The 17,938-nt window shown below is 36.5% G+C and overlaps 1 long non-coding RNA gene across 3 annotated transcripts in view; it reads right to left on the reverse strand.

Annotated features, from left to right (window-relative positions):
* LOC118540106 (uncharacterized) overlaps nucleotides 1-17,938 on the reverse strand; it is a 1,202,880-nt gene that overhangs the window by 1,163,122 nt on the left and 21,820 nt on the right. For all 3 annotated transcript variants that reach the window (XR_013445322.1, XR_013445323.1, XR_013445324.1), the window contains exons 2-3: nucleotides 9,803-10,005; nucleotides 403-493 (exon numbers count right to left, since the gene is read on the reverse strand). This is a non-coding gene — a long non-coding RNA (uncharacterized LOC118540106). The remainder of the gene's footprint in view (nucleotides 1-402; nucleotides 494-9,802; nucleotides 10,006-17,938) is intronic.

The raw sequence follows: 17,938 nt of genomic DNA on the forward strand, positions 1-17,938 counted from the left end.
TTCATCTAAGGAATTGTTCAAATTGTTGATGACACCTATAGTATCCATATTAATTGTTGATATTCCCCTCCATTAATAACTATTACTTATCCCTCTCAGCTTCAGGAGAATGCACTGATCCATTTATGTACCCAGAGCGATATTCTAAATGTTCTAAAATAGCATAGGCAGTTGGGTGATGGGCATTAAGGAGGGCACATGATGTGATGAGCACTGGGAGTTATACACAACTGATAAATTATTGAACGCTACATCTGAAACTAATGATGTACTATAAGTTGGCTAATTGAATTTAAATAAATAAATAAATAAATAATGAAATAAAATAGCATGGGCATTAACCAATTAGAATGGAAGCTGGATATAACTTTGGAATACAATAACAATTTTTCCTCCTCATACCATGTTTCAATTGGGTGTTCTATGGACATCCTTCCTGTGATTCACAAAGTCAGGCTTCTCCTTCTAGTGGTTTCTCTTAATCATCTGCATCCTGCCAAGAGATGAGGAAAGAAAGTAAAAACATGAGGAAGAAATACTTGCTCTGAACCACCCTGACCTGGAGGTGATACACATCACTTCCACACATATTCCATATGCAAAAAAGAGTTATATGTCCCACCAAAATGCAAGAGGCATAAGAGGTACAGCCAGGAAGTATATTCAATGAGTACAAACCACTGTCTTCATCACATATACAATATATTAGAAGGTAAAAAGTACTATGGGATAAAAGTGAGCAAAAGTAAAAAGGATTTTGAGTGTTGGGAAGGAGGTCACAAATTTAAACAACTTGCTCAGAGTAAGCTTCATTTACCCAGTGACAATGGAGCAAAGGCTTAAAGGGGCATATGGGTAGATCCATACATGTATCTACGGAAAGAACATTTCAGGAAAAACAGTCAGTTCAAAAGCCATGATGTGGGATATTATCTGGTAGGTTCAAGGAAAAGTATGAAGGCTGTCATGGTCAGACCAGCATATTGTAGAGGAGGCCTGAGAACTATGGGGGGGGGGGGTAGATTTTTATAAGCTGTTATAGGCTGAATGTTAGTGTCTCCCCCAAAATGTTGAAGCTCTAACTCCCAATGTGATGGTATTTAAAGGTGGGGCCTTTGGGATGTGACTAGGTTTTGATGAGGTCATGAGGGTGGAGCTCCCATGATGGAATTAGTGCCCCTCTAAGAAGAGAAGACACCAGAGCTTTTTCTCTCTGCCATGTGAGGATACAATAAGAAGCCCTCTGCAAGCCAGGAAGAGGGCCCTCATTAAGAATCAAATCTGTTGGGAGCGCCTGGATGGCTCAGTCAGTTAAGCATCTGACTCTTGATTTGGGCGCAGGTCAGGATCTCACTGTCATGAGATTGAGCCCCACTCAGTGTAGAGTCTGCTTGTCCCTCTCCCTCTGCTTCTCCCCTTGTTCATTCTCTCTCTGTCTCTCTCAAATAAATAAATAAAATCTTCTTTTAAAAAAAGGAATCAAATCTGTTGGTACCTTAATCTTATACTTCCCAGACTCTAGAACTATGAGAAATAAATGTCTATTGTTTAAGCCACTCAGTCTATGGTAGTTTGATGTAATTAACCAAGCCACTAATACATAATATACTGTAAGGCCTTTTGCTTTGACTCTGAAGAAAACAGAGGGCCATTGGTGGAATGTGATTTGAAGAGTGATATGATATGGGTTACATTTAGTAAGACTATTCAGACTGTCATTTGAGAATACACTAGAGTGGGGTAGGTATGGAACATGAGAGACTAGTTAGAAAACTATTACAACAGTCCCAATGAGGGATGATGGTAGACTGGACTGTGTTAGTAGCAAAAGAGATTGTAAGCAGATGCAAAATTCTGGATTTGTTTTGAAGGTGGAGTCAATGTATAAGCTTTCAGAGCTGGACAATTAGAAAGTGGGAGTCATCATTAACTGATATGGGGGAGACTGTGAGTGAAATAAATTTGGGGGAGAGCAAGACTAGAAATCCCTCTGTGGACATATTAATTTTAAAATATCTATTAGAGATCTAAATGGTGCTATCGAATAGTCAGCTGGATATATGATTCTAGAATGAGGAGAGAGGTCTGGGTCAAAAGATATAAATCTGGCAATTATAAACACACAGACGAAATTTAAGCCACGAGGCAGATGAGATCACCAACAGAGTAAGGAGAGAGAGAGAAAGGATCCAAGGTCTGAGGCCTGAGCCAAAGTAGTGTTAAAAGGTCAGGATAAATAAGACAAATCAGAAAAGAGGAGAGAGAGAAGATGCAGTAGTAATGCAGAAAGAAATCAGAAGAGTGTGGTATCCTGGGAACTAAGTGAAGAAAGAGTTCTCAGAAAAAAGGAATCCTTGACTGTGTAAAATGCTGTTAATAGTCAAGTAAGATGAGGACTGAGAACTGGACTGAGCAGCCTGAGGCTATCTGTTGACCTTGATGAGAGAAATTTTGGTGGGATGTGGAGTGGCAACAGCCTGAGAAGAGTGAGTGTAGGGAGATATAAAGAGAGGACTCAGGGACCAGAAGTGCAGATAACCATTTTGAGGACTTTTACTGCAAAAAAGAAGCAAAGAAATCAGGCTGCAGAGGAGATTTTTATCTTAAGATGAGCCAATACCATGCGGTTCCCAATATATATCAACGGCAAGCTGCTTAAGACTCAAATATAATCACAGACATACCCCAAGTCACACATTTCTTTAGATGGCAGTAATAGTAGCACAATTCTCAATTCTATCCTTGGTCAAAATATAATTATTTTGGTTTCCCTTCAATGATTAACTTAGAAAAATTCGTATTCAATCCTGCTAACAATTTAATACTTTTTAAACATATTCGATCAATGAATGCCTTCTCCTAGTTCAACTTAGTTACCACAATTATCACCTTGGTAAAGTGTGAAAGGTGTACTTATCCTTCTATCCCTTCCTGCCAAAATATGACACACACTAGTGCCTTCCCCTTTTTATTCTGAATCATCAAATTGTTTCTCTCCTTATCCTTTTGCTTCAAAGCAAAAAAAGATAAGTCTTCCAAAATTAGAAGACACACACACATTTTCAGGAGATGAATCCAAATCTAAAATCTCTGGTCACCCTTCACGCAGGACATCACTCTCACCATCAGCATCTCTACCTGCAGACTTCAGGCAACAGAGAACAAGTTGCTTTTCAGAAGTAAGACGCTCCTCCAAAAAAGCCAAGCTATTCCACAGTCTTCCTTAGGAAGAGTTCATGTGGCAACACTATGACATACTGTTGACAAGTTTCCATCAAACAGCACAGGGCTGAAGCTTTCCAGAACTGACATTAGCAGAACCAAGGAAAAGGAGAGAGGTCAGTTAGTATTCACCTGTTTTCACACAGGTAAGCAAAATTTAACTTTCTGAGACATCTGTTGGATCCAGTATAGCAAAGAACTTTAGAGATTGGAAACATATAATGCAAATTTTAAAATATCCCTTTAAATAAACATAAAACACATAAATTAACTGTTTTGGTAAGAATGGCACTTAGGTGCTATTTGATAATATTTTTGATTATTTCAGTAATTGGTTACAAGTAAAAGTAATTAAAACAGAATGGGAGGTAATTCAATGCCTTTAATTGATCAAACATTTAATCAGAGCTTATAATGTACCAGATTCTGTGCTAGGGATACCAGGATGAAAAAGGATGTTTTTCTTACCTTTCAAGAGCTCACATTCCAACAGAAGAGACACAAATTTAAACAACGAAAATAGAATGCAGAAAGTGTTCTAATAAAATATTAGAGACAGGTACAAAAAGATAGAGAAGGAAAGAGCAGCTAATTCTGCTAAAGATAGTGGGGAAAACTAAAGAGAAGAGTTAATATGTGAAACATAAAATTGTCTTTCTAGAGCTTGGAGAGGGTTGGGGGAGGCCAGAAACACAGGTCAAACAATTTAAGGCAGGGGTATTGTAGTTCACTCAGGCTGATATAACAAAAATACAATAGATTGAGTGGTTCAAACAACAAATATTTATCTCTAACAGTTCTGGTGGCTGAGAAGTCCAAGATCAAGGTCCCTGAAGATTTGGTATCTGGTGAGAGCCTGCTCCCTGGTTCATAGAGGGCTGTCTTCTTGCTGTGTCCTCACATGGCAGAAGGGTCCAGGAAACTGAGATTTCTTTATAAGGATATTAATTCCATTCATGATAGCTCTACCCTCATGACTTAATCACCTAACAAAAGCCTCATCTCCAAATACCATCACACTGCATGTTAGGATTTCACGTATAAATTTTGTGGGGACACAAACAAGGGATAATAGCAAAAAACATGTTAGGATTTAACATATGAATTTTGTGGGGACACAAACATTCAAGGGGTAACAGCAAAAACAAAGGCAGTAAATATAACATGGTATTTTCAAGATGGAAATATATAGTCAACAAAATTCTAGTAGCCTGTTTCTCAAAAACAAGGCAGTCAGAGCAAAAGATAGATTTTTCTTTCCAGAAAGTAGCTCTCATGACAATACCTGGAAGGTGGTCTATTACTGAACATGAGAGGGGGCAGATATGGAAGTGGCAAAGGAAGATCATCACCTTATGAGGAAACTGCTTGAAGAAAGAAAGAAGGAAATTTATCATCCTTGATTTTTCTCTTTTCCTCACTACTATCTTCCCTAGCATTATCTCAATTATCAGCAAGTCTTATAGTCGCACCTTTAAAGTATATCTCAATTCTCTCACTTCTCTCCGTCTTCTCAGCTACCCTACCACTTCAAGCCACCATCATCATTCTCCTGGATTACTATAATCGCTAACCAGTCTCCCTGCCTCTTCTCTTGCTCCCGGACAATCTTACGTCCCCCAAATCCAGAGTTATCATTTTAAACCATGAATCAGATTATATTGTTCCCTGACTTAAAATCCTCCACCAGAATACAATTGCAATTAGAATAAAAATCCAAGTGTCTATTACTGTCTATATTAGGCTCCTATCCACCATCATCACTTACTTATTTTCTTTGCACGGAATCCTCTTTCCCATGCCTTAACATAGCCATGTTATTCAGTTTTCAGCTCAAATGTTACCCATGAAGGCCTTTTCTGATCACACTATCTAAAGTGGCTCCCTCTTTCCATTCTCTGCCCATTACTCTGCTATATTTTCTACAGAGCACTTATCACTATTTGAAGTGATCATGTTTATCTTGAAAAAGTCTAAAATATTACGAGAATTACCAAAAGTGACACAGAGACACAAAGTGAGCAAATGTTGTTGAAAAAATGGTACCAACAGACATGCTCAACACAGGGTTATCCCATACCTTCAATCTGTAAAAACACAGTATCTGCAAAGTACAATAAAACAAAGCACAACAAAAAGAGGTGTATGCCTGTATGCTTTACGTCTTTCAGAGACAGATGTTAAATGTCTTGGTATCTAATACCATGAAGACTTTGGCCTCAAGGCAAGTGAAAATAGGCCCCATTTATACAGGATACTAAGTAAAAGCCCTATTTGGAGACTTCCCCTTCCCAGAAACAGCTAATTCCTGTGCAATGAAAACATTTATATGTTCATCAGTCTTAACAACATAAGTTTAGTTCTAAGAGTCAAAGGCACTAGGAGTCACATGGAAGCTATTCATGGAGGCTCTAGCAAGAGCCTTCCAGAAGAACTGGGAAATAAGAGAAATTAAATTTTGTTACAAAAAAGTTATGAATAGTGTAACTGGAAATAGAGGAGTTTCAGAGGTAGAACTGGCACTGTGATTCTGTCCAACACATTCCATGGGAGAGAGTACCACTTCTAAAAGACATGAAAAGTCATCAGAGAGAAATCCTCCACTGTGCAAGATATCTAAGGCTTCACTGTGTGCTGAGTAAAGTCTCTACTTCCCCTTTTTTCCCATGCAACCTTCTGTTTACAATTCAGCTTCCCTGGTACCTTGATGCTAGGAAAAGACAGAGGTAGATCAAGGCATTCTAGCCCCCGGAAAAAGTGGGATTCTCTGCAGTCCTTGTTGAGACTACATCACAGCCCAACTTCTCTCTCTGCCCAATCAGCCTCCTTCACTTCACTTCCATAGGTGATGATCCCAATATACTTCTTATATGCTAATGTCTAGTTCAGAGTTTGCATCCCTGAGAACCCAATCTCCAAACTCTATCTTAAAGCACAGTAGGATCCAGGTGTTCAAATGATGTTGTTGTCAGCAATCTATCTCTCTGCTCTGCATTCAATTCATTTTTAACAAGTCTCTCCTCTGTAGTAGAAAGTAGATTTTAGGCCATTTTACCAAAATTCTTTTTTTCCAAAATCAGTTCTGTGAAAATAAATTTGTCTAATAATTTTGTTGGTGTTAACATCTTTGTTGAAATTTTGCAAACAATTGCTAAAAATAAAGTTAAGCTCATATGTCATCTGAGGAAGTGGTATAAGAAAGCTAAAAATGCCCAAAAGTGGAGGGAATATGACATAAAACAAATCATCCAAAAGAAATGAAGTTATTGTGGTTTCTCACAATAAACAATTGAATATATGAACTTGGAAATAATTTAAGAGATTTGACTTTAAACAATAAAATTATTTAAAGCAGTGTTAGGAAAATTAGGATGAACAGAGGCGACTGCTGTTATTATTGTAATGTACTATGTGATTACTGTGTCATATCTGGCACATAGGAAACCAAAAAAATTTTGGAGAATTGGAATAGAAATTGATTAAAAATCCTAAAAATGATATGTTTAAAGTATACAATTAACAGGAAAGAAGAAAAACTCACACCAAATATTAAATTTTACTACCACTTCTTGGAAATAAACTAAAATTTAAATGTCACATGGAAGACTGGCAGAAGAATTTTAACAATAAAAAAATGATATTAAAAAGATATGAAGTAAACAAACTGAAAAAATTCACATGAAATGCTCTAATAGTTATTGATGATGAAATGTTTTCTAAATATGAAATATTTATTTAGAAGAATAAATCACCCTATGATCCTTAGAATTTATCAACTGTAAATTCTTTAAGATGCTTATATAAAAATAACTAAAAAAAATAAAAACTTATTTTTAAAAAGCATTTACATCTTTTAAAAGTATTCCAATAAGTTTAAATTGTAGTAATCCTTGTAAGTAGTTAAAAGAAATAAGATTTTGGTAAATCGATAGATTTGTCATTGAAGCAAATTTTCATTTGGGAAATTTAATTTCAGAAAATTCATTTTCGTAGAATTGGTTTTCAGTGAGTTGGCCTGCCTCCAGCAAGACAGCCCTGGCAGCCACAGTTTTATATTCTACCAAGCCAATCAAGCCCATCTAAAACGCACACTTTGTTCCAAGAGTTCCAACTGAAGTCCTGGCATTACCATTGACCAAGACTGCTTGGGTCATGAGCTCATCTCCGTACCAGTGACTGTGGCCAGGGATATGGAACATGGTGATCATTCAAGCCTGATATCCTTCTGAAACCCTCTGGAACTAGGAGGGCAATCAGGCCCACCTGAATCACAGGGGCTGCAAGTGGAAAGGGAAGACTCACAAAAGGGAAACCTAGGTCTACTATCAGAAAAGAGGAACAGTAGGTATTTGTTATATCTTTCACTCTGAGACTTCAAATAAACTTTTTTCCTGTTTAGCAGCATTTCTCTAACCATTGCTAATGGAACCAAATTTCATCACAGCTTTCAAAAGAGAATCTCTTATCATGCTTTCACTTTTTCAAGCACCTGAACTCAGAAAGGGCACAAAGAAAATTTTTTTCAAACAAAAATTTGTGTGTTCCCCTATAACATGTTGTAAAGAAGAAATGGTGTATTTTTTTCTCTATTGAATGATTTCTTTAACCACTCTGCCTTTTTGCTTCAATTCCAAAATTTAAATTAATATTCTATGCTTCTGACAAGAGGAAAGATGTTCCCAAGTTGAAGAACACACAATTTGATATATGTTTGATATATTTGATAGATGTTAGTTATTACATACTTCTATTAAAAATAGACTCTTGCCCTGCATTGGGCTCCCTGTTCAGCAGAGAGTCTGCTTCTCCCTCTCCCTTGTCCTCCCCCCCTGCATATGCTTACTCCCTCTCTCTCTCTCTCCCTAAAAAATAAATAAAATATTTTTTAAAAAAAGAAAATAGACTCTGGTATACAAAACTTTTCTTGCTATATACTAAAATTTTTCATATTTTAATTTTTCAACATATGAACAGCCACTTTCTGCTGCTCAGGTGCAGGTGCAAAGTGGGTGGACAGAGAGTTGCTTGTGTTTAACCAGGAATACAACCTGATGAGTGTTACAGAAGGCAGGGGTGCAGAGGAGAAAGGGAGAGGGGTGTTGAGAGTGTCTGTAAAGGAGTAAAAGACCATCAAATATAAATTGGATAAGGAGAAAAGTGAGTCTGTTAAAACAGTAATAGACAATGAATAAGTAGTATATTAAATGAATTAGATCCAAATGCAATCAAATAATCATGAAGAAAAAATCAATAAATGACCTGGAAATATAAGATAGTTGATCTGACAGAAAAAAATAATGGCCTACTAAAGATGTCCATATCTTAATCCCCTGACCTGTAAATATGTTACCTTATGTGGCAAAAAGGACTTTGTAGATGTGGTTAAGTTAAATATCTTGAAATGGGGAGATTTCCCTGGATTATCCAGGTGGGCCAGATATAATTACAAAGGCCACTAGTAGAAGAAAGCAGAAAAATCAGAGACAAATAAGAGATATGATGATAGAAACAGGAGTGCAAGTCAGAGGGAGATTTGAAGATGCCATGGTTCTGGTTTTGAACAGTAAGGAAGAGGTAACAAACCAAGGAAAGCAGGTGGCCTCTAAAAGCCAGAAGAGGCAAGGAAACATATTCTTCCAGAGAGCCTCCAGAGGGAATGCTGCTCTATTGATTTTTTGCTTTTAGCCTCTAAAACCCATTTTAGACTTCTTACTTCCAGAAATACAAGATAAAACAATGGTGTTGTTTAAGCCACTAAGATCGTTATAGCAGCAATAGGAAACTAATACAATTGGTTCAAGAGTGGAATGTTTGAATTCAGTATTTTAAAGGTGGAGTACCTCTTGGTAATGACAGAGTTTAGCACATGGACTACAGTGTGGTCAGGAAAAGTGAGGTCAAGAAGTTCAGAGGGGTTGAGTATGATCATCCTCAAGATTACTGAAGTCATCAATAATGAAAACAGTGATCCAGGTTTTCAAATCTTCAATGAATGACGGGGAGAGGTTTGTAGATTACCAAGAAGGGATGTACTTCAGAGGATCTTATCTTTTGGAGAGAAGAGGGAAATACAGCGATCTAGAAAGAACAGTGAAACAGAAGGAGGACATCTACCTCATCTTCAGTCTCCATTATATGTAGGAGGTGAGATTTTAAAATTTCCACTAGTAAAGAGAATTAGATGAGAATCAATGTCCTCAGGAATGACCACGTCTCAGTTCAAGAAAAAAGGGTAAAGGGAATGATGAGAGAAGAGTTGCAAGTATCAAGGACTTCAGATTTTCATGATACACCGTAAAAGCACAGTGAAAGAATTTGAAGTATGGTGTGAAGGCAAATGACATGGTCATATCAGGAGATATTTGAAGCTTATGGACCATGAGACCAGGTGATGATCTGGAAATTTGAACTGAAATTTGGGGGCTTCCGAAAGTGACTTAGATAAACATGAGAGTAAAGTATAATGGGATTTGTCCTGATGCTTTTTTTAGAAGGGTAAGCAGTTTAAATGCAGCATTTTTTGATGATTATTACCTTGGACACTTGTAGTCATAAGATAAATGAAGAGTGATTGCCTTACCAGAAAAAAGTGAGGTCTCTGGGCTTCCTTCCCTTAAGCTTGTCTTAGTGAGGTAGACTCATCAAACACACAGGACTGGGAGATCTTGCTGAAATCCAGGAGTCCATGGAACCCTCAGGCCTCCTTTGCAAACTCCAGAGAGTGGACCATGGCTATGGGAAAGGCAATGAAGCTGTGGACCTCTTACCAATCTGCTGTGGAACCTGTTGGGATCATGGTGGAGAGAGGGACAAGCCAAGGAAATTAATGTTATCGTATGAGGGTTTTCCTAGATCTGCAGTCCTATTATTTCTATGAACTCAAGTATCTTCAGTAAATATTCTATCTAGAAACAGAATCCCATATTTGGAGAAGGAATAATTTATAAGAAGAACTGAATAGGTTAAAACAATTGGAACAGAAAATGAAAAAGAGAAAACGCTACAAATGAGAAACAGCACAGATTGAAATGGCTTTCACAAACACAGAAATGAGAATGACTTTTTATAACCTATGAGTGTTTGGGCAATCTTAAAAACTCAGACCTCTGGTAGAAAGAAATCCCTATTCACCAGAGAAAAAATATATTCATCAAATTTGTTCTAAAAGTAAATTCTGTTTCTTTATAACCAATAGCGCTACCCCAGGAGGACAGCTTAAAATTTTAGTTTGCACATTAAATTTACACATTTTAGTTAATACTGAAAGCCAGTGAAATTTTATGTGAAACTACATGATAGGATGGATATCAGTGAATACAGGATGAGGGTCCTTAACTTCCTTGAAATCCTCAAAATGGTTTCATCTTAAAAACAACAACAACAACAACAACAACAAAAACACCACAACACACTGCTCTAGGACTTTATAATGTAAAACAAATTAATTCTGATATTGTTAATAGCATGAACAGATAAACCAGAAAACAATGTGTTAAAATGTTAGACTTTCATTCTCAAAATAGTGAATGGAGAGGGGTGGGAGTTTGGTGGGTACCAGAAGGGAGCGGAGGGCAGGATGAATCAGGAGCATACAGAGGATTTTTAAGGCAGTGAAGCTATTCTGAATAGATACTCTGGCGGTGGATACATATCATTATACATTCATCAAAACCCATAGAATGTATACTACAAAGAGAGAATCCTAAAATGACACTATGAATTTTAGTTAATAATAATCTATCAATTATGGCTAATCAACTGTAACAAGTATAGCACAAAAATGCAAGACATTAATAACAGGGGAAACCACTGGGTTCAGGGAGGTGTATGGAAACTGTACTTTCCACTCAATTTTTCTATAAACCTAAAACTGCTTTGAAAAATAAACCCATTAAAAAAAAAAAAGATGATGCTGATCACTTTGAATAAAATGGATTGGAGTAGAGCTAGAGTGGAAGTAGAGGCCCAATTAGGAGACTTCTGCAATCAGGTCAAGAGATGGTAATAAATTGGACTAGTGTAGATAAGTATAAAAAGGGGAGAATCAAAATATTTTAGGGCGTTGGTATGAGAATTAGTGGTAATTTGAATATGGGTTAAGAGGGAGGGGGATGTACTGATAAATGACATAGATTTTTGGCTGTGTAATAGAAAACAAGCAAAATTCCAAAGTACACATTTTGAGAGATGGATATTTTCCGAAGCCACCAGGATGGGTCCATGGCAGCAAGGGATTTGTGAAAGATAGCTAGAAAGTTCAACAGAACATTCATAAAAGAAGCTAATGGAATAATACTTTACATCTTAGAATTGTTTCGATATTCCCATCCTATCCTGGTCAACTCGGGCTGTTATAACAAAATACTGTAAACTAGGTGGCTTAAATAATACATATTTATTTGTCAAGATTCTGGAGGCTGACAAATCCGAGAGCAAGGTGCTAGCAGATATGCTTCCTGGTGAGAGCCAGCTTTCTGACTTGCAGCAGGCTGCCTTCTCACTGAGTTTTCATAGGGCAGAGTTCGCGGGGAGAAGCACTCCTGTCTCTCTTCCCCTTATAGGATGTTAATCCCATCATGAGGGCCCCACCCTCACGACTTCATCTAAACCTAATTACTTCTTAAAGTCCTTACCTATAAACACTGCCTACTAGAAGGTGGGGGAGGAACAGAAAACTATCCCCCAAATTGAGGAGGCACTCTGAGATTGAAAAACAAAGCAGGCAACTGACTCCATACAGTTCACACAGTTTTATTCAGGGTAACTTACTGCCAGGATGGACTGGGCAGGTGATGACCCAGACCCTGAACAGCTATTCTCTGCAAAGTCTGGACCTTAGTCTATAAATTTTATAGAGCAAGGGGACAGGTGGTGGGGCAAGGGTGGTGGGCACTATAGAAAGATCAAAGAGTTTGCATGCATTTCAAAGGGTTGGCACACCTAATTGACAGCTAAACTTTAGATTTTGTGGGCCACCTGTGAGTCAGGAAGAGAAAAAACTATGTTATCTCTAACAGATTTATGGAAGCCTGAAGTAAGCCTCCCCCCATCCCAGCCTTGATGGCTATTTCTAAAGTATGTATATTAATCTCCAAGAGGCCCAGAACATGTAATCCCAACACTGTCAGCACTCCTACACCATCATGTTCAGGGCAGGGGCTTTAACATAGGAATTTTGAGGAGTCACAAACATTCAGTCTATAACACACCTCTAGCCCTAAGCCAGAACCGCATTATTGTATAACATAAATTTAACTCCATACAACTTAAGTACAAGATTATATATGCAAAACAATACTTAAGATTTTAAAAGCAACCAGTTATTTAAAATAATTTAAATATTTAACATTTTGAAATAAAACTTCCTCTCTCAAAGGAAGCTCAGTGTTCACAGATGCTGTTTGCTGTATTTTTAAGTCCACCCTGTCTCTCTCTCTCTCCACCCCCCTCAAAAAGCTGATTGCCTAATAAGCAAGGACTCATGTATCCTATTCTCCAATTTCCATCAATGAAAACTAGCAGCAAAAATGCCCCAGAACTCTAAATTTACAATGATCACATTAGGGGAGAATAAAGCAATCAAGATCCAGATAATTTTGGACTTTATAGTCTGTAGTCAACACCTTAAATCTCATCTGGAATCAGAGCAGATCACAGAGCGGTGCTGTAATAGCCAATGAAAACATTATCACAGCTTGATTATGTAGTAATATGATGCATTTCTCATGTTTTCATTAAAAAAGCGTCATACCCACAAAACTTTTGAATAGACCATCTCTGGAGAGAGTAGTTCAAAACTATCATCTTATTAAAATATAACTCCTGCTTTGGTTGCTTTTACTTGTTTTCTTTAAAGTTTCAAACTATGGTATATGCAGCCAGAAGAACACAGATTATCCCTGAGACCTAACAGAACAGGGCCTTATGTTAAACAGAGGCCCAAGAGTCTAATTACTATGCTGCTTCCTCAAAATGTATTCCCTTCACCCACCACCTGTCCATTCTATCCCCAGGGCATCAACTTCTGAGTCAGAGTTGAGATGTACACTCCAGCTTTTATGCCTGGCCCAACCTCATTCACTTTAAGTCAGTTTTGGTTTTTGTTTTTTCTTTTTAAAAAAAATCGCCTCCTTTCTGTCACAGAGCCTCAGAGAGTTCTGCACCTGAATGTCATAACTTGTCATGACCTAAGCTTGTGTTCACTGATGGGAACTTGGGAGAAAATGAGCTGGGAGAAATGGATGAGACCAGCAGAAAGTCAGAAAAAAAAGCTATGGATTAAAAAAAAAAAAAAAAAAGGATGGAAGAAGAGGATATTCAGGAGTTTTCCTCAACCTCTCATTTCCCCAAAATTACATCCACGGCCTGAGAGCTGTTCTTGATCTCCATTCATTTAACACTCACAGATCACAAGGATTTCAGGCAGAACACAGGGGAAAGTTAGAGCTGTGAGAGGTCATTAGTCTTCACATGGGAAGAGAAAGAATGCGTAGTCATCCCCTCATCCTCAGTGACCTGTTGTAAATGATAATTTTTATGTCAAACTGAAATTTTCTTCATTCTTTCTTATGTAAATGTATAAGGGCTATTCTACACTAAGATGGGTCACCAAGGTAGCTTATAGATTTTCCTTCCCTTGAGACCTTTAAAGAAGATAAATATCAAACTGTCTTTGAAGGATGACATGGAATCCTTACGACAGGTTGAAGAATGAATTAAAAAACCTTGGCTGTCCCTAGTGCCTATGAGTCAGGAAAAGCAAAATGAAACAAAACATTAGCTATCTTCACTATATAAAACAATTCCTTTAAACACTCTCTATTTCCAGTGCAGCAATTTTTCTTTTTTAAATGTAACTCTCTGCCACCCTGACATTAAATGTCAAAGTAGCACCAACTCTGTCCATTTGAGCTACAAAATTAATTGACTACTATGAAAAATACCAATGTAGCATAATGAGCCACAGAAGACCCATATCAACACTAAATTAGAAGACATAACTGCCTTTTAGAACTCAGTTATGCCCAAGTCTGCAGTGTCTAGTAATTAATGCAGGGTGACTGGAATGTTTATTAAAAGTACTAGGATATCTGACATCTTCTGAGTCGACATAGAATCTAAGACAAAGATAAGTTCATCTCTTTAGAACTCCAGGTACTAAGAGCTGATGAGTCTTAAAATAGCAACAGGTTGACCAATGTCTGGCATATAGTAACTAAATGTTGAATAAATGGACTATATTTCTTTCTTCTGTCCTTTGTTCTTTTTAAGATGACTAGTTACTGCCCTTCACAATATGCTCAGACCTCTCTCTCCTTCCAGTATGAAATTTGGATTAACATATCTTTGCTTTCTTTTTCATTCAGGGTATAATTGCCTGGACGGCTACATGTACAAGAAGGAAACTAGACCACTATCTTACACCATATACAAAAATAAACTCAAAACGGATTAAAGACTTGAATGTAAGACCTGAAACCATAAAACTTTTATAAGAAAACATAGGTAGTAAGTTCCTTGACATTGGTCTTAGCAATATTTTTTTAGACTAGTCCCCTCAGGCAAAGGCAACAAATGCTAAAATAAACAATTGGGATGGCATCTAACTAAAAAGCTTTTTCATAACAAAGGAAACCATCAACAAAACATAAATGCAGCCTATTGAATGAGAAAAGATATTTGCAAATCATACATCTGATTAAGGAGTTAATATCCAAAATATATAAAAACGTACATAAGTCAATATCATAAAACAACTTGATTAAAGAATGGACAAAGGGCTTGAATAGACATTTTTCCAAAAAATACATACAGATGGCCAACATACAAATGCTCAACATCACTAATCAGGGAAATGAAAATCAAAGCCACAATAAGCCATCACCTCACACCTGTCAGATTGGCTATTATCAAAAAGACAAAAATAACAAGTGTTGGTGAAGATGTGGAGAAAAACTCACCCTTGTACACTGTTGGTGGGAATATAAATTGGTATAGCTACTATGGAAAACAGTATGGAAGTTCGCTAAAAAATTAAAAATAGAACTACTATACAATCCAAAATTTCCACTTCTGGGTATTTACCTGATGAAAACAAAAACACCAATTCAAAGAGACAAATGCACCCCTATGTTCACTGCAGCATAGCCAAGATATGGAAGCAACTTAAGTGTCCATCAACAAGTAAATGGATAAGGAAGATGTGGTATGTACATACAATGTAGTATTACCCAGCCATAAAAAAAATAATAATAATAAAATCTTGCCATATGTGACAAGGATGGACCTTAGTTTAATGCTAAGTGGAATAAATCAGATATGATTCCACTATAGGTGGAATCTAAAAAACAAAACAAACAAAACAGAAACAGACTCATAGATACAGGAAACTGTTGGTTCCCAGAGTGGTAAAGGGCTAGGGGATGAGTGAAGGAGTTTAAGAGGTACAAACTCCCAGTTATAAAATAAATAAGTCTTGGGGATGTAATGGAGAGCACAGAGAATATAGTCAATAATAATTGTAACAATTCTGTATGGTGATAGACAGTAACAGGACTTATGGTGATCATTTCATAATATATAAAAACCACAAATCACTATGATGTACACCTGAAACTAGTAGGATATTGTATGTCAATTATACTTCAATTTAAAAAAAGTATAATTGTGGGGTGCCTGGATGGCTCGGTCAGTTAAGCTTCCAACTCTTGATTTTGGCTCAGGTCATGATCTCAGGGTGGCTCCAAACTCAGCAGGGAGTCTGCTTGAGATTCTCTCCCTCTTCTTCTCCCTCTACCCTTCACCTCACTTATGCACATTCTTTCTCTCTCTAAAATAAAATAAATCCTTTTTTAAAAAGTGTAATTGCTTATATCTAGATTCTTATTGGCTTATTTTACGCAGCTGAGGTTTATGTTACCTTTGTTAAATCTTGAGATCAGTATGAATCTCAGTAGATCTTTCAATCATTGCTGAAATACATTTTTGAAAGTTCAGCAAGAATATTAATTTTCTTTTCTAAATTGACCACCTTCTCCATCTCAACTAGAAACTGAACAACTGGAGTGTAAACTAGATTAGGCCCAGACTTCGCTGATAATTTCTAACATTCATACACCTGTCTATAGTATTCAACAATTGTTATTTTATCACTCCAAGAATTCTTTATAATAATTTACCTGTAATAAAAATTTGCTGAGGTATAAGCAGAGATATTTCTACTGCTAAATTTCTAGGGTTATGATCTGGATATCTACTTGGATAACCAAGTTCCAAGAATCTGATTCTTACATACACAGCAATGTGAAGAACCATTTTACCAGATCTTCCCTTAATTCAGCTCTTGTGACGAATAGTCACCTAAAAGATATGGCGATGGTGATTTTGGGGGGCTTCCTGTGGTTCTAAGATCCTAATGGAAAAAACTGAGGAATGCTGTGGGCTTTGGGGCTTCTCTTTGTAGATGACCTACTACAACCAAGAAATGTTTCCACTGACTTAACATCTACTATAAAATTTCACTTCAAAAGTTGACTTTATTTTGAAAAGCTAACATGAAATCACCAAAGAGATTATTTCTAAAGTAGTTCCTTTAGGTATAGCCTTAATACTGAATGCCCAACAATCATTTATTTTATTTCCTCTCATTTATAACTAATAGGAGATATAATTCTCAATTTTTTCTAAGGTTATCACGAAACAAAAGATGTTATATTAAAAAAAATTTTGATCTCATCTAATTGTCTAATGCAACAAGAATTTGTCAATTAATCTACTAATATTTAAAGTTAATTTTAGGTTAGCTATTTTGTTTAAGTTGGTTTCCTTTCTTTGTTAAAAAATTGGGTTTATTTCTTAAAAATTGCAAAGGATGAAATGGTTCATTAAAGTCAGCCAACAGATAGGTTCCACAAAATTATATAATCTAAAGTAGAAAATAATTTTAAGGCCCAAAATAACAAATGGAAACCTTGTACTTTGCATTTAGAAGACATTTTATAGCATTTTTGTCTTTCTCGAATTTTCCCAAAGCCTCTTATTCTAAGAATTAATTTCCCCTTCCCTAAAGTGAAAAGTCCACCTTTCCAAGTAGAGTATAAAACAGGATCTAGATTTCTCTAATATGGTAATTTATGACTTAAAAACCCCTAGATTCAGTTGTTTAATAGCAACAGCTATAATTACATCCCGTTTTTTGACACTGCTTTCCTGATTTGATCCTATTTAAGCTTTTCAAGAACCAACATAGTGACAACTTGTGCATTGAGAAGAAATCAAGAAAAGTAGGATTATACTCAGATGAGCATACACTCATGTCATGTTCAACAAAATACTCTGGAAGCTTTGAATGTTTTCTAAAATGTTAAATATTTCATGGTCACAAAGATAAACTTCTCTGTGTCATTCTAGGAATTGGGTTTGTTTGTTTCTACAATGCCTGTGCACCCTCTTATGGTCATTTTAGGATTTGCTTTATTGGGAGATTCAATTTATTCAAGGCTATTCAAAGGTTTCATCTTGTAAATTTGAATTTTTATTAGAATAATGACATTTACACACTTCACACCTTTAAATCTGTGATTTCATAATCTCAAATATTAATTGAAGCTCACACCTCTTCACACTGTTGAGAAAACCAAAGTAGATTGAGTTGAGGTTACTAGGATAATAATTAGGAAGCACTCCATACTTTCCAATTATGTCTGACATATTAACA

This window comes from Halichoerus grypus, chromosome 2 (assembly GCF_964656455.1).
Source record: "Halichoerus grypus chromosome 2, mHalGry1.hap1.1, whole genome shotgun sequence".
NCBI lineage: Eukaryota > Metazoa > Chordata > Mammalia > Carnivora > Phocidae > Halichoerus > Halichoerus grypus.